Raw genomic sequence first — 27,046 nt, 5'->3', positions numbered from 1 at the left:
CCTATGCAACACTTTGGATTTTTAAATCTGTGTTGAAAATGTGAAACGTGAACTGCAAAGTTTTTCACCAGGAGGCAAATTTTAGTTCATATATGAAATATTTTTATTGTGATTGAATAATAGCTTTAAAATTCAATTTAACTTGGCGTGCCTGGGTGGCTCAGTCGGTTAAGCGTCCGCCTTCGGCTCAGGTCATGATCTCAGGGTCTTGGGATTGAATCCCGCATCTGGCTCCCTGCTCAGTGGGGAATCTGCTTCTCCCTCTATTCTCTGCTTATGCTCTCTCTCAATATCTCTGTCGCTATCTCTGTCTCTCTCTCTCTTAAATAAATAAATAAATCTAAAATTCAATTTAACTCTTTAAAATTGTTTTAAAACTAAAGAACAAATAAAAACTACAATGTTACATCTGTGGTACAGTTTAGTACTTCCCTAAATTGTATTTTTTACAGATGTTTCAGTTTTATTGAAATCTACTCATTAGTTACTGGACAATTACTTACATAACTTATATATAGGATTTTTGATAAAACTTTCTGTCTGCAATTCTTTTCTGAGCATTATTATTTGTTTCATTTCTTGATTATTCCTGAAAATAATTTTGTCATAGAGAAGAGGGGGTGTTAAAAAATCTGCTCTGGGTGTCCTATATGCTAGATTTGCCACTAAGCAGAGCATTTCCTTTAATAGAATAGAGATGTATGTGTTTGTCATTATGGGGTGTGTTCCCATGGAAGATTTAGAATCAGGTTGTTCAAAGCACTTCAAATTTTTGGTGGAGAGAGCAGAATACTTGTATTTGGAAAACTAGGTGGTGGAGATTCACCAGCAGCGTAGCTGTTTTAGTTTGTTATGGGGCATATTGTAGTGAGTTTTATGTCTAGCACACTCTCGAAGGCCAAAAGCTAAAACAGAGAGATGATCTTCGGAATCATGCAGATCTGTGTTTGATTCTAAGTTCCATCTCTTCCAAGCTGTGTCATCTTGAGCAACTTAATTTCCTTAAGCCTCAGTTTCTTCTCTTATCAACATGTAAATAAAATATCTCAGAGGACTGTGAAAATGGATTATTCTGTAAGTGGAAGCACTTAGCTGATGCTCAGTCTGTAGGACACGCCCAGTGAAATGTTTCCTTTTCCTTTACTTCTTTTAAATACTCCGTTCAGTTATGACCTCATTCTTTGCATAGATTTTCATTAGCTGGACACTTTCCTTGTATTTTGTGCTGACTTTTAAGCCCTAAGAAGGTTTTAAGTACATTTGCTAATAAGTTGTGATATGTGACATCAGTTTCTTAATGTCTTTGTTAAAGTTTCCACAAATTATTTATTGACTGACTTAGAGATACAATAAGTGGGAAGCATTGATTCTTACTGTATTAAACATGCATATAGCTGTCAAGTATAAATGGGATCTTTCAGCCTCAAGATTGGAGGCCTGGGGAAAGCATGGGGAATGCAGGGTGCAGGGGTGGGTGGTAAGTGGGGATTAAACAAAAGTCGATCCATTGTAACAACTTTATATCACTCTCATCCTAGGGAAGATTTGTATTGGTGGCCCTGAAGCAGAGAGCTCTGTATCCCATTACCAGCCAATGAGTCATTCAGTCTCCCACAGATCCAAATAAAGTTTTACAGAATACCCTGTGGCATGCCTTTCAAAATATATGAATGCCATAAAATATATCATTTATTTTACCATATGAACTGACTCTGTCCCTTTTTCACCATTTGGGATAGCAATCTCACCATGTGTTTTTGGCTCTTAGGTTATCATCAAATATATTGGAGTTCTCTGAGCTTTTCCATTCTTAGTCCCCATGGTATTTTCAGGAGTTTTATAACTCGGTTGTAAAAATTCACTCTAAACTGAAACTTGGCAAACAATATATTAATCTGGGAAGTTAATTTCTTTTATAAAGTCCAGAATCTGTTTAGCCCCTCTTTTGAGTTTTCAGAGACCTTGAAAAAATAAAGTGAGCAATTAAAGGTTTTTGTATCCTAAAAAAAATGTAGTTGCATTTTTTCCAAAATCCCCTCAACCCTATTTTTACAGGTGAACAGCTTTTATTTTGGACTGAGTTCTGATGTATTTTGAATCAGATATTTTTTTTTTTTGGCACAGTGAAATAGAGTAATTAAAAAAGGAAATAGGCTGAGCCTACCCTTTACATCACTGGAATAATAAAATATATCTAGAGAGTGGAGCCTTTCTGAATTTACAAAAAGGAGTAAGATGTTAATATCATTGGATATGCATGAACCTACAAATAAATCAGTAGGAAGTATCACTTAAAATACACGATGTACCCTCAGTATTGTAACACTTACTAAATGGTGCTAAAATTTCTGTTTGAAGTCAATTTATTGGACTTTGGGAGTGATGGTGCCACCTGGCAGTGCCAGCAAGTGTGAATTAGACTTGCATATCCTCCCGGCACCAGTGATGCTGTTATCATGTCCTCCCTTTCACCAGGATCAAGCTCTGCAATGAACTATCCCAACAAGCTGATAGGCTAGATGGAACCTGCACTCACCACCTTCTCACCACAAAAACTGGCGCAGGGACAAAAGAAGCTTAACAAAGGCAAAGAATGAAACAAAGGAACATTTATTTATTTTTTTTAAAGATTTATTTATTTATTTGAGAGAGAGAGAATGAGAGACAGAGAGCATGAGAGGGAGCAGGGTCAGAGAGAGAAGCAGACTCCCCGCCGAGCAGGGAGCCCGATGCGGAACTCGATCCCGGGACTCCAGGATCAGGACCCAAGCAGAAGGCAGTCGCTTAACCAACTGAGCCACCCAAGCGCCCCCGAAGGAACATTTAAAATGAGGCCCTACCAGCTTTAAAATACCTCCAGCTATGTTTTACTGAGAGAATGTGAAAGAATTTAACCATGGTCTCTAGAATTAGACAGACCTGATGTCTTCTACTAGTCTTGTGGCCAAGGGGAAGTTCCTTAATCTTTGCAAGTTTCACTTTGCTTATTCCTTAAAGTAGAAACAATAATAGTGCATACTTCTTTGGGTTCTAGTAAGGCTTAATATAGGAAAATATACATATGCAGAATGATGAGCAAGCAGTAATTAATACTAGCTTTTGTTATTGTTAATATTGTTCAATATTTTGGTTGATTTTATGAAGTAGATTTCATTATTATTGTCATTAACATTTTACAGATAAGAAATATTTCGGTTCAAAGTGAGTTTTAACTTGTGCAAGATCTCAGCTGGTAAATATGCTTTGCGTGGTCTCAAATCTAGGTTTCCTGACAATAAACCTAATACATCTTTTCCTGGTAACCATAGTGCATAGTGCATATTTGAGGAAGACTTTCTTACTCAAAAAGTCAGATAAATAGTTGTTTCATAGATAATATAAACATTTTTATACTGATATTAATATATTGATGCACAGGTATCAGTATGTTTACTGGGTGGTGTTTCAGGGTCCCTAAAGTTTTTTTTATTTAAATTAAAATATATTAACCATGTACTAAAATTGTTTGTAATGGATTTGATGTATTTGGTATAATCTGTAACGTTAATAGCACCTGGAGTTCCCAGTGGATCAGATGGTTTAGAGTGAAATAGTCATAACAGTTTAATAGCTTATTGATTTCCATATCCATGGAATTCATTGGTAGTGTAGGTCTTGTTCTACCTACAGTAATCGTGAAGGCTGCAACATACAGCTGGTTACATCTACATAATGAAATAGGGTAATATGAGGAGGAAGGAGAGTTGGGGAAGGTTTTTATTTTTAATATGAAGTTAATCTGGACTTATTTAAAACAAAAGAAGAACGAAGCTGGGCACCTGGGTGGCTCAGTTGGTTAAGCATCTGCTTTAGGCTCAGGTCATGATCCCAGGGTCCTGGGATTGAGCCCCATTTCGGGCTCTCTGCTCAATGGGGAGTCTGCTTCTCCCTCTTGCTCTCCCTCTCTCTAGCTCTCTCAAATAAATAAATAAAATCTTAAAAAAAAAAAAAAGCATGGAAGCCAAAAAGACAGTTGAGAGATTCTGCTAGCAAGTGTAAGTCACAATCTTATGTAACCTAATTATGAGAATTACACTCCAAAACTTTCACCATAGTCTCCGGGCTAGAAACAAATGTCTGTGTCAACCCACACTCACAGGGAGTGGAGTCCATGAAAGGTGTGGGTTTCAGGAGGTGGGTATGATTGAGACACAGCTGAGAGTCAGCGGCCACGACTTAACTACATTTTACTTAAGGATTTGCTTAAAAAATGTGGAACAGAAAAGAAAGAAACAAGGGATGGAAAGAAAAAAAAAAAGAAGAAGGCCAGGAGAAAAGAAGAGAAGATGCGGGAGAAAAAGAAAATACGATAAAAAGAATAAAGACAAAGGAGAAAAAAAACAGAAATGAGAAATGAAAAAAATGAATGGAAGGGGGGGCACCTGGGTGGCTCAGTCAGTTAAGCCTCTGCTTTAGGCTCAGGTCATGATCTCAGGGTCCTGGGATCCAGCCCCATGTTGGGCTCTCTGCTCAATGGGGAGTCTGCTTCTTCCTCTCACTCTCCTTCCTTCATCCTCTCTCTCAAATAAATTAATAAAATCTTAAAAAAAAAAGAGAGAGAATGAAGCTGGGTTCATCAGATTAGTGGTAGATGCAGTGGGGTGTAGTAGTACACCCAGATCCCTTTTCAAGACTGATTACACAAGTCTAGTACCTCTCCCTGGCAATGGAGGATTTCTCTCCCTGCAATGATTCTTAGAAGAAAGGAGCTGCTTTGCCCAACATTTCCCCCCCTTCCTGGAAGTTGCCTCTGTCCAATGACTAGTTAATGTTGGGTCTTAAAGGTTTGGCCCTTTGCCTCTAATTTGAGATAATATTGATGTGCCATCCAGCTTCAGAGCTCCCGTAGGATTGGCTGAGTCCCCTGGTGCAGAAGCAATGTAGTTCAACTTCTCCTTCTGCCCACTCCATCCTACTTCCCTCACTTTCTTACAAGTGATGTTCCACCGAGTGCTACCAATAAACCTCCTACATGCAGATCTCCATCTGAGGGTCTGTTTCCTGGGAATCCCAACCTAAGGTTGTAGCCATGCACAAAAGAGCTAAGAGGCTTATCAGAAGCCCTGAGGAAAATGAGCAGCTTTACAGTGACAGAGAAAGTGAGAGAGGAAGTCAGAGAAAAGGCAATGTGAATGGATGAATTTGAGTAGGGGCTATGGAGTGCCATATAAAGAGGCAGAAGAAAAACAGACCAAATAAGATGGGTTAGAGAGGCTGAGCCTACATCACCATAATATTTTGTTATGTGATGGTCAGAATTCAGTACGACACTGGGCTAAGATTTTATAAAATAAACAATATATTCCTTGGGTGGCAGCTTGGTGAATCCAGAATTGGAGGTCAGGCAGCTACTGGCCTGGACTTTAGGAATGGTCACACAAGTGGCTTTTACAGTGATGCCCAGATAGGCAGTGTGACCCCTGTATGAGGCGTGGCAGTTGGTGAAACTCTCCTCTGTAGCAGCAAGGGCCAGATGTGCTCACACCACAGTGATGGGCTGATACCCCAGGCACAGGCATGGGGTCAGTCTTTATGGCAAACAGGGCAGAGTCAAGGGGCAATTAGAAAGGGGCCAGAAAGACAGAGCAAGGGAGGGGTCCCAGCCTCAGACTAAATGAGGTAAGGGACCAAAAGAGGAGCTGAGGCACAGGGCAGGGATCCAGGTGCAGAAACTGGAGCATAATCAGGTCCAGTGTCTGGCAAATTCCGCAAGAATGACTGGATTCTGAGTCTGCGAGAGCTAGACTAGAATGATTTTAATTCAGTCTATATGCTGATATGTCCCCAATCTCTCTGTTTGGCTCCAATCACTTTCTTTTTCATCTCTAGACTCATGTCTACACTGGATGTTTTCATGTGAATGCTTTGTCAGAAATTCATATTAAACATGTACAAAACACATTTTCTTGTCCAAACTTTACCATCCACTTCCTACCCTTGGTTAATTGCATTACTACCTCCCGGTTATACTATTTGTTCCTGTCAACATTATATAAATTGAACATAGTCAGCCTCATGAAAAAGGTCTGGATGAGCAAATTTTGGATTCTAGTATAGGACTTAGGAGCAGAAGGAGATATGGGTGTTCCTAGTTTCTCTCCAGTCCATCCCCAAGCTTTCCTGCTTTAGGTCCCAGTCCCACAACCATGACCAATTGTCACCACAGTCTCCACATCAATGCAGAGTGTATGTCTGTGCCTCTTAGTATCTGGACTTGACCCTCAAACCCTCGGGACTATAGTAGGTGAGTCTCTGTGTCTTCAGTCCTCTGTTTTCATAAGTTCCATGAATTAGTTTTACTTTGACATATTTGATCACAAAAACTAAGGGGAAAGTGCTGGAAGAAAAATGTGTTGTACTTTATTGAACCTCAAACTACTCAAAAATCATTTGATGATCTCTTTGAATAGCACAATGTTTAACTCAGTGGAGTTAAAGATAATGTAAGTAGTGGATCACTTGGTAATTGTTTCCTTAGCTTTCATACTGGATGAGAGTCACCATTTATCAGTGTTTCTCAGTTGATTACGTTGAAGGGCAGTGTTGATGGCAGGGAGACTCCTTAGCCTGTCACTCTTCCAGGGAGAATGTTGAGCACAACAAAAGCCAGAGTTCCCAGTGGGCTAAACTTCAGAAGTGGCTCAAGGTTATCTTTTATTTATTCATTTATTTGCTAAATACCTATCAACTTCTCTGTGCCTTTGGGGACTCTAGTCTTCTTATTTTGAATCTTTTCTCCCACATCTTCTCAAGTACTCACTGTTCTTGTGTTTCCTTTTTCTCTACTGCCAACAAAACCTTCTCCATTTTTTTTTTTCCACCCACACTAACTTTATAAGCAACTAAGATGTTACCTTTCTGTGGCAACATTGCAATTAACTTTGCAATCCAAAATCTTAAGGTACAAAATGAACTATGTATCAATCATTGTGAACTCAGGACATCTGGGCCTTCCAAGTCTTCCTGAAATCATATTACCTAACTGATCTATACAGTAGGCTAGCCTTAGGCCCTCATGTCCAAGGACACAGGCAAACCAGCAGTGGAGTACTATAGAATGAAATGTGTTGGATGAGACCAGCAAAGAAATTCTCACTGAGCAGGTGGCTGTGTAGAACAGAGTAGCATGATTTTTGGCTTGACAGAGCAGACTTTGGGGCTCAGGTGTGAAACTTGTTGTGGAGGTCAGCTATGACCTTTAGCAAGCTGTAAGCCTTAATTTCTTTTTGCACAGTGAGAGTAATAACAATACATGGCTTAGAGTTGTGAGGGCTATATGACATACTCCATGCACAGCACTTAAAGAAATGTGCTGACACACCATTACTCAATAAACATTTGTGACGATGATGAGAGAGACAAAGGAAGACGTGAAGAAAGAATAGAAGTAGGAAGAGAAAGGGAAGGGGAAGGATTTAGATGTGATTGGTCCTTGAGACAGTTATATTTATGTTTCTAAAGCAAGATTGGTCGCCATGTGTACCTCCTTGTTTGGGCTGTTTAGCACTGCTCAGTATTGCTACTTCTCTCCAGCCCAGACTAGCATATTCTGGAGTGGCAGCAATGACCATATACAGCCTCCAAGGTTCTATTCTTATTCCAGACTTTGCCTTGAAGCAAGGAAGGAATCCTTGCAATTCATTTTGTTTCCTGTCTTTTCTTTTTCTCCAAATTTTATGGAGGTTTGGCTAGCAAGACCTGAAGTAAAAACTGGGTTCTGTAACTTCTTGAACATAATGGTTCTCCATTTCTTTAATTTAACAAGTATGTATTGAAAATCCCTATGTACCAGGCACTTAGGGCTGAAGATTCAGTGGTTACCATTAATGAGTAAGCCTGCTAGTAGAGCTTAAAATCCAACAGAGGTTCACATGAAAATATATTTAATATTATTAGTCATTAGGGAAATGCGGGTTAAATATAATGACCTACCACTATATACCTAATAGAATGGTAAAAAAAAATAATAAATCACCATCATCATCACTGAAAATGCGAAGTGCTGGAGCAACTGAAACATTTGATGAGGATGTGGAATAGTTGATGAGAATGCAGAATAGTTTGACCACTTTGGAAAACAGTACAGCAATTTCTTTTAAAGTTAAATGTATATTCACATATGACCCATCACGTCCACCTTGCATCCTGGTACACATGCTTTTGGGTAGTTTCTTTCCACGTTGTATCAGAGTTAGTTTGTGTGACCAATAGCATATGGCAGAACTGATGGCGTGTGACTTCTAAGATTAGGTAATAAAAGACTATGACTTCTGTCTTGGTCTTTGGCCTCCCCCTTTGGAGGACATTGTCTGCCACAGAGATGTCCGTGAGGACACTTAGTCTATGAAGAGGCCCACACGCTGAGGAACTAAGCATATGACTAAAAATGAGCAAAGAAGGGATACCTGCCAACATACACACTGGGTTCTCCTCCAGTCTAGCTGTCAGATGACTACAGCCATACCGAGAGCTTGCTTGCATTCTCAGAAGACAGCCTGAGCCAGAACCACCCAACTAAACCTCTCCTGGAGTCCTTACCTAGAGAAACTGTGAAGCACAACTTCATGAAGTGTTGCCAAAATGTTACTCCAAAGGAACACTTTAAAAATCATTGCCTTGAAATGCCGTGACAGTGTATACAGCTGCTTCAGAATCCCTGCCAGCCCTCGCACAGCATTTTACTTATATCAGAGTCAGAAAAAACCAAATGGGATCACAGCTCCCACTTCCTTGCAGACATGATCAGGATATTGCTATCCATCCTCATTATCTCAGTCATCGCCATGTGACTTCTCTGGTCACCCATCATTAGCAAAATCACACCCCTATCCTGCACTGATCCAACCACCTTGGTCTCTCCTCCTTACTAAACCCTACTACTCTGACCTGTGGGGCATCTGCTCTTTGTTCAACCCATCCTGTCCTCAAACTTTTCCTAGAACTAGCTTTCCTTTATCACTCAGCCCTAACTGAAGCTTGGCTCTCTTGTGAGGCCACTACTTTCCTGTAGCCTTCTTGGGACAAGTCGGTTTTATCTCTCATGCTCTGTAACTCTGGGACAGTGAGGTTGGTGTTTCTCTTACTATTGCTGTTTTCAGACCATTATGACCTCTCTTTCTTCCTTCCTTCCTTCCTCCCCACCCCTTTCCTGTCTCTCTGTCTCTCTCTTTCTCTCCCTCTCTCCCTGCCTGTCTGTCTATCCCTCTCTCCCTGTCTGTCTCTCACTCTCTCACTGGCATGCATACACATGTTGCTCCACTTAGGTGCGTGGCATTTCTACCATCCTCTTCCCAGACTCACTGCTTTCATCTACTGACCCCCATTCACTTTATTTGTCAAAGGCCTTAGTTCCTGGCTCAGAATAATTTCCTCTCTCCAGATTCTGTGGTTATTTCTGGTGACTTGCGCATCCATTTAGATAAACTGCCTAATACCCTTTGTTCTTTGATCCTCACATGTGGTCTCACCTCATCTACCCAGAGCCACACTTGAAATTATTCCACTTTTGAAATGTTGATTTCAAACACCCCACTCTCTAATGAACTTGTTATTTTCCCTATCATGTATTCAACTTCTCTCAAGATTGTTTTCTGTGGCAGCATTAAGACTTCCAATCCATTGTCATCTATCCTTTTCTTTCTATCCATCAGCCTCCTCCTTGCTCTATTTCCCCTGTGGTCTGCCCAATTTCCATAGGCCATTACTATGGTTGCTCATGGAAAATGCCCTCAGAACACTTGCCATCTTCTTCCTCTGTCATTCCGCTGATAAAACTCCAACACTGGATGAACTCTCCCATGAGTGGCCTCAATGCCAATATGTGAGAAGGTGAACTTTGCTGGAAAAAAAATATTACAACTGAGTGGAATATTTTTAGTTTAAATTTATAATTTACTTCTCTGTCAATATTTAACAACTATTTATTCAGCACCTATTTTATTTATGCCACCTATTATTTTAGACATCGGAGAACCAAAAGAAGCACCAAATGTAAAATCCTGCCATCATGGAGCTTGCACATTAGTCATTGTTCTCTTTCTTCACTTCCAATGTCCTCATTGAATCACTGCAATTGGACTTTTTACTCCATCATTTCTCTGGTCAGCAAGTCTCCTGTTGTTAAATCCAGAGGACATTTCTTTGGCCTCAATGCTGTGACCATGAGGACTGTTTTTCCAGCTCCCGTTCTCCTCCTCCTGCTGTTTCTGCTTCTTGCTTCTGTTGTTCACATTCTTCTGCCTCTCCTTTCACCCTACAGGCTACTCCACCTCAGCCTTCTCTGTGATTTCTGCCTTATCTGGGACCATCCTCTCTATCTGCACTCTCTCATTAGATGACCTTGTTGATTTCTCTGCATTTAAATGCCGTCTCTATAGTGATGACTTCTAAATTTATATCTTTAGCCAGGGCTGTTCTCCTGACATCCAGATTCTCATATGCTACTTAACATGTCTGGTTGGGTCGTTCACAGATATCTCACACTTGACATGTCAAAATAGAACCCCTTCCACCCTAAAATCTGTGCTTTCTTTCTTTGCCAGTCATTCCTGTTTTAGAAGATTGTACTATAGTGTACTTATGCAAGCCAGAAAACCATATCCATAATTCTAGAGCTATGGCTCTGTCTGGTTCCCAGTCCATCCCTCTCCTGTTTCTCTTTAAAATCCAACCATCCTACATATTTTCCACTTCCTCAAACTCACAAATTCTTTCTGACTCCAGGACTTTTGCATATGCCATTTCCTCTATTTGGAGTATTCTTTCTCCTACTCAGAAATAGCTATTGAATGCCCAGGGAAAAGACAGATTTTAGATTTAAAATGCTCCGCAAGGCCTACATAATTCCTTTTTATCTCAAGTAGTATGAGTGTATGTATTTGCATTTATTGATTCTTATGCCATATGTGAAGGGTTTGGTGGTGACTGTTGTCTCCTTCTAACCCTTGGTTGTGGTTACATGTGGACTGAACATACCCATTTGGACCATGTTGGACAAACATCTAGTTAGATCTCCTCTAGTAAGTGGAGACAAATTAGGTTTTTAGCAGTGTTTATAGTCTCCTCACTTAGTACAAGCATAAGCTGGAGATCCCAAAATGATGGAGGTTAGTTTTTAATACCATGGAATTAATATTAAACAAAGCTGATGAATAAAAAGGGTGACATCTCTAGAATAGTTAAAATCTTTAAAATGTTTTTCCCAAGGACTCTGTATCCCATATTGTATTCTTTCTGCAGGGAACATCGTTGGTTTTTGACAATGCTGCTCCATAATAATGTGCAGTGCAACAATAAATTTCTTTAAGTGTGTGACTAAAAGCTGCCTGAAAGGCTTTGTAGTCATTCAACCCATCATTCTTCATAAACCTCCACATTGCAATTCCATTTGTTTCTTGGTTATTTTGTACAGTTTCCCTTTAGTGAATGTCTGTCGACTTCTTTGCATCTGGATCCAATTAGAGACCACTCTTTATGTGAATCTAATTATCTGTCCCTACATGTGCTCAGCAGAGACACACTTATTAATAAGAGTTTGAAGGTGGCTTTCCATGTTCAAATTACTTTGTCCTTTTATTAGGCAATCCTCAATAACTTGAATTCCAGCCCTAATCCTGACTGTGGCTTTTAGACATTGAGAAAACTGGGGCACCAGAAAGTAGAGTAAATTTGTTCTTGTAAGTGGACCAGATTGGGTACAATCAAACAGGGCTGATTTGATTCCTCTGTGATATAATTTCAGGGGTATAAGGGAGGATCTTTGTTCAAAAATGTTCTTTGCCTTGATGGTTTAATCAGTTTTTGCTGCTCTACCACTACCTCTCCCCCAAAAGCAAAAAGGGTGGTGGATTTAAGCTTATATGTTGCTGTGGGTTTTTGCTAAATTTTGACCACCATGTTTCTATCTTCTCTCTTTTTGTTAACAAAACTCAAATTTCCTTTTGGAGAGTTGCTCCTTTTACCATCCTGTGCAAGGTAAGGGTAGAGGTCCATACTCACCTCCAGGGGTGGCACATGGGACTTAAGTTTGCCCATTTAACATTTCTTGTGTTGGTCTAGGGATTGGTTTAGTAATGAGGACACATTCTGAGCTGTTCTAGTGAGAAAAAGTAAAGTTTTGAGCCTTGGGGAACAGTTACCAGAAAACAACATTGAACTTGAGAAGACATATGCTAAGATACTAGAGCCACTCTCTCCCCCCTGCCCCGTCCCAGCACAAGATCAGTGCTAATAGAGAATACAGCCAACCCAGAGGAAGCAAAGCTGCAAGAAGAAAGAGAGAAACCATGTCTTGGTGCCATTATTTGAACTCCTGGATTGATCCAAACCTCATGTTCCACTATCAGTTTAATTTTTAAAATATGTGAATCGGGGCGCCTGGGTGGCTCAGTCGTTAAGCGTCTGCCTTCGGCTCAGGTCATGATCCCAGGGTCCTGGGATCGAGTCCCACATCGAGCTCCTTGCTCAGCAGGGAGCCTGCCTCTCCCTCTGCCGCTCCCTGCCACTCTGCCTACTTGTGATTCCTCTCTCTCTCTCTCTCTCTCTGTGTGTCAAATAGATAAATAAAATCTTTTAAAAAATAAAATAAAATAAAATAAAATATGTGAATCAAAATATTCCCCTTATGTTTAAGAAGGTTTAGTTTGGGTTACTGTTGATTGCAACTGAAGGACTCTTAATTGACACATTGATTATTCACATTCTAATTTTCATTGTTTTTTTTTTTTTTTAAATTAAGATTTGACACTGGGGAATTGAAGGAAAAAGCAAGATAGTAATGGATATATAAGCAAACGTGGAAATAAATCCAGTGACGAGATAAAGGAAGAGAATGGAAACCCCTGAGGTTCAGATTAAAAATTTAAAGTCTAAGGTTTTTGATTTTGTGCTGGGACCCATTAGATTTAATCTCGACTCCTAGCTTCTGAGGAGGGCAACTATTTGGAAATGCAGAAGACACAACAGAATAAACAACCGAGAGTGTTACATAGTATATATTATGGGTTGAACTGTGTCCTCCCAAATTCATATGTTGAAGCCCTAACCCTCAGTATCTTAGAATGTGACTGTATTTCAAGATAAGACATTTAAAGAGGTAATTAATTTAAAATAAGTCCGTTAGGGTAAATCCTAATTGAGTCTCACTAGTGTTCTTATAAGAGAAGGAAATTTGGACATATAAAGAGACTCCAGGGGTATGCATGAACAAAGAAAAGACCATGTGAGGACAAAGCAAAGAGGTCATCATCTATAAGCCAAGGAGAAAAATCTCAGAAGAAACCAAACCTGCTGACACCTTGATCTTGGGCTTCCAGACTTCAGAATGTTGTTTAAGTACCCAGTCTCTGGTATTTTGTTATGGCAGCCCTAGCAAACAAATACAGGTTACATCTCATATTTATTGTTTACTTCAGAAGTGGGCTTTAAATTCAAGATTAAATGCAATTTTGGGGGTGGGGGTTTGCCAATTACTTAAAAAAGGTGCCTATATTATGTGAAAGAATATGGAGTAGTTGTGGTAGAGTGGGCATTCCCAAATATAAGACAAAATTATGGAATGCATAACATTTACAGTCATTTGGGACTTAAGCCATTTACACATGAAACAAAACAAAAAAAATAGACATGAATCAAGAAATGGCAAATGAGTAATACAAACATGGGTATTCTGTCAATGTTCAGGAAGTGGGGAGGATTACTTTAAACTGGGAATGCTGGAAAATTTTTGCTAGAGAGGTGCCATTTGAGTTGGGTCTCAATCAGAAGACATTTTAGTTAAGAGCTAAGAGAAGACATTCTGGGCAAGGAAAATTTTCACTAGAATAAGAAAGTACAAAAGATGTTTGGGGAATAGGAATAAACCAGTGAGGCTAGAACAGAGGGTTCCTATAGAGAGTAGTAGAAAAATAAGCCTAGGATGGGGCGCCTGGGTGGCTCAGTTGGTTAAGCGACTGCCTTCGGCTCAGGTCATGATCCTGGAGTCCTGGGATCGAGTCCCGCATCGGGCTCCCTGCTCAGCGGGGAGTCTGCTTCTCCCTCTGACCCTCCCCCATCTCATGCTCTCTGTCTCTCTCATTCTCTCTCTCAAATAAATAAATAAATAAAATCTTTAAAAAAAAATAAGCCTAGGAAAGGAGTGTAGAGGCAGAATATAGAGAATATGTCGGATAAATTAATTTGGATTTTTTTCTTGAAGGCAAAAAATGGGAAGCCATTGATGATTTTTCAGCTAGAAAGTGCTGATAAAAGGTCTGTTTGTTGAAGACTTCTCTTTTGGCATCCCAGAGGAGGGTGTTAGAAGGAATTCAAGGTGAGAGACTGGAGGCAGGGGATAGGCAGTGTTGGCTGTGGTCTACCTAGGAGATTGGGGTGGATGAAAGTTCCCCTTAACTCTTACCTAGACATATGTGCCCAAGTGTAACTTTTAGTTTGATTTGCCTCAGGCAATGTGAACAGCATATTAACCCTTTCTAAACATATTCTAGATTCTCTTGTAAATGCTAAATAAGTCCTTGTTCAGCTAACTTGTACATGAGACTTGGCAAATCCTAATAATAATATACTTTCTTGAAATAAGATCTTTATATTCTTCTGTTACTAATTCCCCCTGGTGCCCTTGCATAAAATGCATGAAATCTCATTATTGCTTAAATGCCCTTGCTGATATAAAACTATTTATTTCATTGTGGGAATTTTCCTTCAAACACCTGTTCTTCTTCTTCTTTTTTAATCTGTAAATTCTCTTTAGTTCAAAGTTATCCTTCCTTTTTTTTCTTTTCTTTCTTTCTTTTTTTTTTTTTTGTAACAAGTATTCAGTCCACTGAATCAGTTTTCTCAGAGTCCACTGAGGAATGTACTGATCTGCTTTCTCTTTCCAGATGTGGTTTAATTGTTTAACATAAAGACATATGCTGAGATTTAGGAAGAACTCCCTCCAGAACTCAGTATTATCATTATGTGCCAATTCAAAACCATCAATGATCAACCAGAGATCTTTTCTGCCCTTCAATTAAAACATACTAGATGGGCAGGATATGGTAAACCAGATGCAATAATTAAGAGAATAGTTTAACCGTTCATATTGCACACTGCTGTTTGCTACAGCATGACCATTGAACAAAAAGTAAAGCCAAGAAGGGTTGTATGGCCTCATAAAAATTCCATTTGGCTTGGAAATACAGTACCATTTTACATTAATGTTAAACACTCCAAGAGATAATTACACAGTCATGAGTCAACTGTGTCAAATAATTAAATACAGGAAATGGATCAATGAAAAAAAGTCCCCCTCCTTGACTTCGACCCTTTCCAAACAAATTAAAGAAAAAAATACTTACAATCTGTATAAAAGAAATCTTTTTGTGGACTCTTTAAAAGAAATCTTTTTGGAAGCTTGATCCCTTGGGAATTGCAGGTGGCAACAGGGAAAAGGTATTAATTAGTATTACATTCCACATACACAGGAAACCATTTCCTCTGGCAGCTCCAAGATTTTGCAACAAGATCAATTATCTAGGAAGAGTAATTATTTGGCAAACCCATTAAGTGATATCAAAGGGTTGCAAGCATTTATTATGTTGTATGGTGAGATAAGTTATTACTTTCTATTTAGGTGATTATGGTAAGTTATTCCATGAAAATCTAATGGAAGACTTTCTGATTATACAGTATATAACAGTATAATTCTCCAGCTAATTATTTCTGAAGACAATAATATTTCCAAATATTCAATTTTTGAGTATTTATCATGAAAATACTCATTACTTCACTTTGAAAATTTCCTTCTTTTCCTCTTTCCCCCCTCCATTTCTTTCTTCCTCTGCAGAATAAAGATGTCTTTTTGCTATCTAGTTTGCTAATGACAAACTACTCAGTTCTGGAGTGGATGTGTGGAAGTTTAAACACATTTGTGATATTCCTCTTATGAGGGACAGAGGTATCTAACTTCTCTTTGATAGCAGGTAGTTAAGCCCATTAAAATCTCTTTTCTTTGGGGTTTTTAAAGGTCCCTGAAATGAGAGTAGCTCAGAATTCCCTTGTCTCCAATTAAGTTGTTGAGGAAAAAGGTAACCAGGGTTCTCCTAAGAGCCTGATGTTCAGGGCAAGAACTAGCTGTTAACTTAATGAACCAATCAAAGGAATTTATAAAAAGGTGGCAGGCATGGGGGAACCAGAAAAGCAACTGAAAAGGGAATTAATCAGTTACTTGAAAATCAAAAAAGTGAATTAAATCAAATCTACTGAACTTCTAAGAAGTGATTTCATTTGAGTTGAATCTGACCTTAGTTTTTGAGGATTTTATAATAAAGAATTATGTACTCAGCTCCTGTTGGCTTTCTACCAGCAAGTTAAATCCCAAACCTTAAGGGTTAGAAAAGTCCTTTTCACCTCAATTATGTGTGATTCATACATTAATATTTGTACTGTCTGTAGACTTCCATTGTTTTCTTTTATAGAAGGAACATTTTAATCTAGATCAGCAACTCAGCCATGTTAATGAGTCACTTGGAGGAGAGCCCAGAATCATGCAGGATGAAGAGACATTCCTATTAGGAACTTTCCAAGTTAGGGTAAGAGGTAGTTTGAACCAGTGATGAGTTATACATAATGTACAGTCCCACTCTTATAATTCCATAGAAGCCAACTGGACTATATTCAGAGAGTGTGGATTTTCCTAACGCATTGTGATAGCTTCTGGCAAAGATTATAAATTTATAGCATGACACCGTAGCTGGGGTCAGTTGCTATTAAGTATTATCATGAAAAGGCCATCTTGTTGGAGGATAAAACAAAATTCCCTTCTATTCTTTAGTTCAGTTTATTGCCCTTCATATTAGACATATGGTTACCCAGTCATCCTTCCATAATAATTCTGCTAGGCCTTATGGCCAGAATGGGACTGACACCCTCAGCCCATTCTCCAGGGGTGGGCACATGATGCAAATCAGCCCAATCAGAATCCTGCTAGGGCTTCCCTGAGCTCTTAGTAACACATGCTTACTATTTTTCAGTGAACTTGAGCTGTAAGAATGCTGTGGCCATCTTGTTGCTATATAAATAGAGCCGTTTGGGGAAAGGAGTCCAACAGAATGAAGCAAGCAAAAAGGAGAACAGTAAACAAGAGCCTGATGACACTCAACTCTAGAATCATATTTGAATCCAGCTCATCATTTCAACTTCCTAGTTTTTTGAGTTAATGATTTTCCTTCTTTGGTTAGGTTTTTGTCTTATGCATCCTAAAGGATTCTAAAACAATTTTCAAACAAGGAACATTAATAATAGTGTTTGAGACAGGGTTATCTGTTTCTAGCTTTAAAGGATAAAAAATGACTTCAGACTATTTCCGAGGTTTCCAGTAAGTGCTAAATGCTAGTAGGGTGACAGATTCAGATTGTAGATCATTCTAGAATATCTCCTATAGCTGCCTGAGAAAGATTCTGGTTAAGTATACCTGGAGTGGGGCCAACTCATCTCATTTCTAATGAGCTCCCCAGATCTAGACAATGGTACTGATAATTGATAGACTGAGACAGTATAATTGTATCATAGTATTTACTATAAAGAAGGGACTGTGTGATCAGTTCAAAGACCCTTTAAAACACAGGATGATGGTAATTAATGCCATGGTAGAGGGTCTTCCTGAATTATCTCCCCACTGTTTCATTAGAATAATAGTGTATAGAATTTGAAATGAGTTTAGAATCTTTTCATCCTAACTTCTATGTGGTGCATTAATTTACCCCATTATATCCCTATTAAGATATCATTTAGCTTTTGCTTGAACACCTCTATCAATATTTATTATCTCCAAAGATAACTCATTCCATTTTGGGAAAATTTTATTAGAAAGTTTGCCTTCATACTGAACAGATTTTTATTGCTGTTTAACTTTAACCTATTATAGTAACCTAAAGATTTACAGAATAAGTCAACTCTCTCTTTCATGTGATACATATTTAAGTATTTGAGGACATCTAACAGGGCTTGGCAGCTTTCTTTCCTTTTGGATATTTTTTTGTTAGTTCTTTCAACCATGACACTTAGGCCATAGCTTTCCCAAATGTTTTTATCCTGGTTGCTGTTTTCTGAATGTGCTTCAATTTATTAATTCTTCTCAAGAAGGATGTTTTGAAACAAATAATACTCTTGAGATGCAATCTTAAAGCTGAGAAAGAAATTTCAGTATCCTCCCTGATTCTGGACATTAGACTTCAATTTATGCAATTTAAGATAACTTATTAACATGTTTTGGCAGCTTCATGACAGACTTAATTTGTTTTGAATTTGTACTTAACTAAGGCTAATTGATGAAGCACTGTTGGATCCTTCACTCTGGTTGTCCCTTTAAGAAATTTTTGATAGGGCGCCTGGGTGGCTCAGTTGGTTAAGCGACTGCCTTCAGCTCAGGTCATGATTCCAGGGTCCTGGGATCGAGTCCCACATTGGGCTCCCTGCTCTGCAGGGAGCCTGCTTCTCCCTCTCCTACTCCCCCTGCTTGTGTTCCCTCTCTCGCTGTGTCTCTCTCTGTCAAATAAATAAATAAAATCTTAAAAAAAAAAAGAAATTTTTGATACAGTTAAGCTTACTAGGCTTGTCAGTGTCTCCCTAAAGAGCACACTATATTACTAGACACCATCTGAAGTTTTATAAGTCATTGGTCACGAAAAGAGTGGCCATATAATTTATCATCCAAATTGCGGTTCTTTTTCAGTGTGTAAGAGTAATTATTAATAATTACTCTGGTGTAAATAGGAACTGACCCAGCCAAACTGGGATTATGGTTCCCCTAACTATAGGGGAATTAGAACTAATATTTACACATACTTTAATCTAAAGGAGAACGATCAAACTTAGCAGTTTGAAACTTTTGTTAACTACTATTAAAAATCTCAATAGTATGACTTTATTTACTTGACTGTGATTTTAGTAGAACTGTTTTAGAATTTTTTCAATTATGCTCCTTTACTATGGGTGAGTTTAAAGGATGCTTTCTTTGACCCAGATTTCCAGGTTGGCTAACCTTCTTTCCTTCAGAGCAATATATGCTCTAAAAGCCAGAATCTCCAGTTTCCAGCAAGCTTTTCCAGACATCCCTTTCCTTCCCCTTGGTGCCCCCCTGCTCCCCCTCCCCCCATTTATCTCATTGAGTGTTGTTTCCTCCCCTGTGAAATAGTCTGGCCAGTTGAGGTCACTTGGCAAACATTTAATTAGCAATCATCAGCTGAATGCTGTGTGTCTGGGCTCCACCCATGGTCTCCAAGCTAAAGATCTGAAGAATTCCAAATCCTTCTCAAATCCCCTTTGGGTGTAACAAGGAAGAGCCTGTAGGCTGAAAGCCAACTTGTCCTCACCTCAACTCAATGCTCATCATCCACTTGGGAACATGCAGTTTTAAAACAAAACAAACAAAAAGCACAATCCAACTCTTCCTCCAAATAAACTTTGTAAAGTATCAGATTAAAAAAAAAAAGCCTTTTGTGCTTTTCTTTGCTTTTTACCCTTCCTCTCTGGATGCTGCATATGGGCTGTTTCCTGCCTTGCAGTCAGAGCCAGACTTTAGGCTTGTGTGAAGCTTCAGAGGTTGAAAAGAGCCATGCTTTTGGGTGGAGCTGAGGGTTAGGAAAGGAAATGGAGAGTAGGGGTGACTTTGAAGTCAGATTCCTGTCTTCCCGAATCTGCTTGGTGTTTTGCAGCAGTGTCTTACTAATTGTAAATATCTTTTGAAAACTTGTTTATAAAAAGTAAGCTAGATTTGTGGGTCACTTTCAAATTAGAATTCATAAAAATGTTACATAAAAATGTAATTTATTCCATACCATGAAAGGGAATATCCTGTTTCTGTTTCTCTTCTTTGGCACTCCAAAGACATCAAGGAAAGCACATGATCTACATAATCTTCTCAAATCCTATTTCTGAGGCTATGGAGATGCATACCACCAAAGACTAAAATCTGAACATTAATTCTTTTGTTTTAAAAGCCATAGACTTCCTATTGAAGAATCTTAGTAACAGGAAGATAAGCTCAAAATATTTACTCGTTGTTTGATTTATATTAAGGGCACCAAATGCTTAAGAGCTCCTAAAGCCATGTATAAAGTACAAATGGTGCAGTAAACTCAAGCCAGAAGTCTCCCCACTCTCCATGAAGCCAGACCCAAGAGATTTAATCTTATCTACATTTCTCCTAAAGTGAATATACTGGAACTAAATCTGGGTTTTAGGGAAGTCATTAAAAAAAAAAAAAAAAAAACACCAGCAAAAATCATAGCAATACAGTCAGCATGGTAACACTGTCTCTCTGGCTCAAATCCCAGGTCACGTTTTCCTGAATGCCCAGTTGTCAAGAAGGCTCTTGCTATATCTGTTATATCATCCACGTATGCCTCCTTTGATACAAGCAAGGCCAAATGCCCTCCACCGCCAACACAGGTGATGCCATTATTCCATCATTGACAAAGCTAGTCCTAAAAGAGGTATTTTTTTTTGAATACTTTCTTTTTTTTTTTTTAAGATTTTATTTATTTATTTGAGACAGAGAGAATGAGAGAGACAGAGAGCACACGAGAAGGGGAGGGTCAGAGGGAGAAGCAGGCTCCCTGCCGAGCAGGGAGCCCGATGAAGCACTCGATCCCGGGACTCCAGGATCATGACCTGAGCCGAAGGCAGTCACTTAACCAACTGAGCCACCCAGGCGCCCCCTAAAAGAGGTATTTTACAGAAGAAACTAAATGGGTTTTTTAGATTCTAAACATAGACTGTCTTTAATAGAAAGTAGCCAAGAAATGTCCCATATCTCACCCGAGAAAGCTACTACTGTCTTAGTAGGTCACACAGAGCCTCAAGTTCAAAACATTAATGGGATGGGGTGAGCAGAGAGTTAGTATGCTAATTCCCCATATTCAACACCTCCCAGCCCTACACACATACAAGGGGAATATGCATAGACTTGAAAAATGTCTGGTTACTGTTGGACAGATTCTATGAAGCACTTCGTGACTCAACTAGATTTTAAGGAGTCCACACCTCATGGAAAATAATGCATTTTCTCAATTAGACCACTTGAGCCCTCTCAGTGATGAATTTAAACATAGCTGAGTTTTCAAATACATTTTAGTTTCTCAATTTTGGCAATTTTCTTCATTTCTTTATTACTATTCAGTGATCGTGGAAGTATAGTTGGTATAGAAAAAATTTACCATTCCAGAATACAGAAGACTGAATAATTAACAGAAAAACACAAAACACATTTTCAGCTCTTTTGCCTTTTTTTTTTTTTTAACTTTTAGGAAGCTCATCTGCTCATTCTTTACTTCTCTAAAGAAAAGAACATGGGATTTCATACATAGCGCAAGTATTTGTAAATTAAAAATAGAGCAATTTTATCTATTCAAAGTTGTGATTATTAGCTAAGATAGTGGATATGAAGGTATTTTGTAAACATTAAGCAATACATTGTTAACATCTATTATTTCATTCATTAAACACGTATTTAATATATATTATATTACAGGCCTAGTATTCAATGCTGCCTATAAAAATATGAGCAATCCACATTTTTACCATGAAGAAGCTTACATCCTATTGAGGGAGATGTGTTCCATCATCCTCATTGTCATCATTGTTATTGACTCTATGCCCACTGGGAATCAGGCTCAGTTCCCAGCCCAAAGAAAAAGTGATGAAGAAACCAAAGTCCCTGCCCTCTTTGGATTTAGAAATACAGTAAACAAGGAAACAAATAAATATACATTATTAGATATACATTATTAGATAGTGATAAAAATTATGAAGAAAATAATGCAGGATAAGGGTATAAAGTAATTCATAAGTATTTTTGAAAAGAAGGCCTCTTCAAAGAGATAATACATGAGTTGGGACAAGAATGATTTTGAAGAAGACACCATGCAAAGATGTGGCATCAGTAAAATGGCCTCTGAGGTAAGAGGGAAACCAAAGAGTGTGTTGAATTGGAAACTAAGAGAAGAAAGGAGAGGTCAACTCTTTTTTTTTTTTTAAAGATTTTATTTATTTATTTGAGAGAGAGAGAATGAGAGACAGAGAGCATGAGAAGGAGGAAGGTCAGAGGGAGAAGCAGACTTCCTGCTGAGCAGGGAGCCCGATGCGGGACTGGATCCCGGGACTCCAGGATCATGACCTGAGCCGAAGGCAGTTGCTTAACCAACTGAGCCACCCAGGCACCCAGGAGAGGTCAACTCTTAAATGGTACTGACAGGCTGATTAAAATTAGGAGTGAGAATTGAGCTCTACCTGGATAAAATGGAGGTCATTGGTGGCCTTGTAAGTGTGGTTTGGACAAATTTCTGGGGAAAACCCTGACTGGAATAAGTTTAAGAAAGGTTGGATATAAGGAGGCAGAGCCACCAAATATAGACACAATTCTAGAAATTTTGCTTACAATACGGGAAGTAGAGAAACAGTATATTACCTACTGAGGGACATAGAATCAATCTAAAGTTTTTGAAGATTCTAGTCAGTGGTTCTTAAACTTTTGGTTTTAGAATGTTTTAAAATATAATAATATGTATTATATAGTTATTGACATGTACTGTATTAGAATTTCAAATGTAGAAATATTTAACATATTTATTAATTCAAAAATAATAAGCTATCACATGTTAACATAATAACACACTTTTTTTTTAAAAGATTTTATTTATTTATTCATGAGAGACACAGAGAGAGAGAGAGAAGCAGAGGGAGAAGCAGGCTCCCAAGGAGCAGGGAGCCCGATGCGGGACTCGATCCCAGGACCCTGGGATCATGACCTGAGCCGAAGGCAGACGCTTAACCGTCTGAGCCACCCAGGTGCCCAACATAATAACACACTTTTAATGAAAAATAGATTTTCCAAGGCAAAAAAAATCAGGCAAGTTTTTACACAATTTTATAAATCCATTTAATGTTTGGCGTAATAGAAAAAGATGATTCTCCTATCTGCCTCTGCATTCGATTTATTGTAATATATTCCTTTGGTTAAGTATATGAAGAAAATCAGGCCTCATACAGGTATTCACTTTAATAGGCTTTTCTGATCATTGTGAGTATATCATATAGCCTATTCTTAGAGACTGAGAGTGAAAAATGCAAATAATGTCTTTATATCTTTATGAAAATAATTTTGACTTCATGGACACCCACGTTTGGGACTCTCAGGGGTTACAAGGCCACACTTAGAGAACCACCAAATGTATTTTATATCCAGTAACACCTGAGTTTTGTTTTGTATGAAATATTGTTAGGGTAACAAAAAGTGAAAACAACAACAGTGGCAGAGAGCTTGTGAAAAGCTGAAATTCCTTTTCTTCCAAAAGTAGACTAACTATGTTATTATATAGAGTCTCAGAGGGTATATTGGCTATGAGATTTGTTGTCTGGCAGTCTCTCCAGGTGCTAACTAAAAATGCTGTAACTTAGATGGTGACTGTTCTCCACCCCTCGCCCCCAGGTTTATTAGGATATAAATGACAAATATAGATTATATATATTTAAGGCGTACAACTTAATGTTTTGATATACATATACATTGTGAAATGATCACCACAATCAAACTAGTCAACATATCCATCATCTCATATAGTTACCTTTTTGTATGTAGTAAAAATACTTAAGATTCATCCTCTTAGCAAATTTCAAGTATACAATAGAATACTGTTCACTATAGTTACTAGAGGTGATGGCTGTTCTTAAAAGAGTATTTCTGATGACTAGTGCTTTCCTATGATTAGTAATAGATTTTAGAAATTGTTATTTGTCCTTTTCTTTCAGCTATGAATTGTTTTGGGGTGATAGATGGATATATGCTAAAATGCATTAATTTTAATGTGTTTCTTTATGTTTCATGTCATAAAATTAGAGATGGAAGAGACTCATGAGTTGTGCAGTCCATCACCCTGGCATAATATCATGGTTCTTTCTAGAAAGACTTTGTCTGGCTCAGTTTTAAAAGGGAAAGGCAATTACATTCCTATTAGTTCCCTTGGGAGACTATTCCATTTACTGATAGATCTCCATTTTGAAATGTTGCCCAACATCGAACGCATGTTGGCTGAATACTATTAATCCTAGAGTGGATAAAACCCACGTGGTACTCCCTACTGGAGAACTTCACCCACATTACTCATGTGGTACATGTTCTTCTAGCATGCAAGCAATCTGTGGTCTATGAACTGTGCAACCCAAGGGGTTATTGAGCATACACTGACTTGTAATTTCTCTCCTGTCAAATCATCTGATAGAGAGGGCGCCTGGGTGGCTCAGTTGGTTAAGCGACTGCCTTCGGCTCAGGTCATGATCCTGGAGTCCCGGGATCGAGTCCCGCATCGGGCTCCCTGCTCGGCAGGGAGTCTGCTTCTCCCTCTGACCCTCCCCCCTCTCATGTGCTCTCTCTCATTCTCTCTCAAATAAATAAATAAAATCTTTAAAAAAAAAAAAAAAAAAAAAACAAAGTGCAAATCATCTGATAGAGAATTTATTATATAGTTGTAAGATTTCTGCAGGGGCATTCATTAAAAGGTCATTGGAAATTATCATATCCAGAAAATGGGTGAAAGGGCGATCTTATTTGGTAAGAAAACTTTTACACACCAAAAGGAATGAAGTGTTACTAGTGATTCAACATATCAATCAAACAATAGACACAAATGATTTTTTTAGAGTCACCCTAGAAAAATGACTGCCATCTGAAATCTCAGGTATTTGTAGTAATGATGATCAAATAATTTCATAAATTTTTAAAAGATGAAATATACATTTCTATTTCTATACCAGAAAGTCAAGATATAAATCTCCAGGGGCATGTTTTTAAAGAGGATAAGATTTTTTTTTCTGCCTTGGGGATATTTGTATGGCTTATTTAAACATTATTTTCTGAAAGCATAAAGTTTGAATTCCCAATTTCTTCATGCTTAGCTGATTGGGTGATGGTTTGGGAGACATTATGCTCTCTCCTTTCTCTTGCATTTAAAAATTTATTTCCATTTACTCTTATAAATCTAGATTATTTTGTCTTCACTTTGAAAGCAATTTCAACAAATCTCTTGATGTAGTCCAGTAAACATTCTCATGTAAAATGATCTTTAAGTTATTCCTTAAGAGGCAGAATCCCCCCTCCTTCTCCCCTTAATGATATAACTTTATGATGTGTTCAAGTTAAGAAGAGGAAAAAGCAACAAACCAGAAATGGAATTATGCTTATTTTATTATTCCAGTGCTTAGCACTTGGACAGAATGTGGTTGTTTTTATTAATATAGAACTTTTTCTTCCCACTCTCCGCATGGCTTCAGTTGGATTTTGTTGCTGTTTTGTCTTTAAGAGATTGTTTGGATGAGTCAGTGAAGCAATAATGAAAAATAAGAGGTTGGCCGTTCCTCTCAGCCCTCCCAGGCAACATGAAGCAAGGCAAGTGCTCCACAGGATGTTTTAGAAAGAAATCCAGCTCTTAAGATCTGTGTTAAATGCACAAGAAAAAAAAAAAAAAAGAACTAGGCTTTTCAGTGGCTGCTAAAAGGATCTTTATTCAATCTGGAAAGGCAAATAACTTATTATACTTTTAGAAATAGTGCTTTATCATCTTTCAGATTTGTTTCATAAAATACATGGCAAAGCCAATGCCAATACCCAGTGACTGCATTATATACATACAAACATTTATGTTCTTTATCAAGAAATGAGTTAACAGAAATAGAAAGTGAGATTACTAAACTTTTAGAGGAATATTCAGATTCTCTTTGCTATTTCAAATAGTTTTCAACTCTTAGGCATATTCTTACCTCTACAAATTTATTTAGAAAAAAAGGAATACGGAAAAAATAAATTGAACTGTAACCTTAAATTGGGGTGTGTGTGTGTGTGTGTGTGTGTGTGCGTGCACACGCATGTGTGCCTATACACTAACTGTTGTTAGTTTCCAAACATGAACGACAAAATAATTTATCTTTGCAAATACAAATGGGTGGTCTCCACTGATGGCTCAGCATAGAAAACTTACTAATCATTTCAGACGAAGGGCCTATAGGTGACGTTAAGTGTCTTAGGCCTATGCTATAGAAATTCCACATTTTACTCACCTGAGATTTCTCACCAATTTACACAATATTAGGAAAGTCACTACTAGGCCAAATGTGATACTTTAGAAAGCAGTCATTCTCTTATGGACTCTGGAAATACCAAGAGAAAACCAAAAGCTCTTCAGTGGAGCTAAAAGGGGCTGCAAGGCACATACGTAACATCATTCATTTGTTTGTTCATTCACTCATTCATCAAATATTTACTTTTTATATACAAGGTGTTGTGCTTAGATACTAAAGGAGGGAGGGTAAATATGAATTGTGCTTTTTCTCTTTTTGCCCAATTATACATAAAACTCATGTAGTTCCTACCTCCCATCTTCCTTGAATATGCCAAAAACTACAAAGAAATGATTAAGAATGAGAACCAATTTAAGGTGATGGTAATGCAAAGGCCACTGGTACATTTTGAAAGTATATTTTTCAATACAGTGATGAGGCGACAGACTGAAGGAGGTTAAATTGAGAATGAGGTAAAATAAAGCTGAGGCTTGGGTATGGTAATAGAGCATAGAGACTTTTTGAAATAAAAGTAAGAATATTTCAAAACAGAAACTATGACAAGGTTAAGGGAAATGCTTTTCCTTCCTACTAAATGAATGAGACTTGATATGTATTCTATTAAAGAGAGGAAAATAAAAATAATAGTGGAGAAAAATATCTGGAAGATGCTGTTGCTGGGGATGGTAGAAATGACATATATATTGTGAGATAATCTGAGTACATGTAATTCCTGGAACAAGTGAGATGAAATGGATGCCAATGTTCCCCACACCTGGGGGATGCTCCTCTGTGAGCATGGCACCATCAACAGGTAGATACCCCTGTATCTGGGGGTCTGCAAAGCCCTTACCATCATTAGAAAGCCAACTATTTATCTCTTGCTTTGTGTGAGTATCTCTGTGAATTTCAGAATAGACTG

This window comes from Neomonachus schauinslandi, chromosome 4, assembly GCF_002201575.2.
Source record: "Neomonachus schauinslandi chromosome 4, ASM220157v2, whole genome shotgun sequence".
In the NCBI taxonomy this organism is placed as follows: domain Eukaryota; kingdom Metazoa; phylum Chordata; class Mammalia; order Carnivora; family Phocidae; genus Neomonachus; species Neomonachus schauinslandi.
This window is presented reverse-complemented; position numbering follows the sequence as displayed.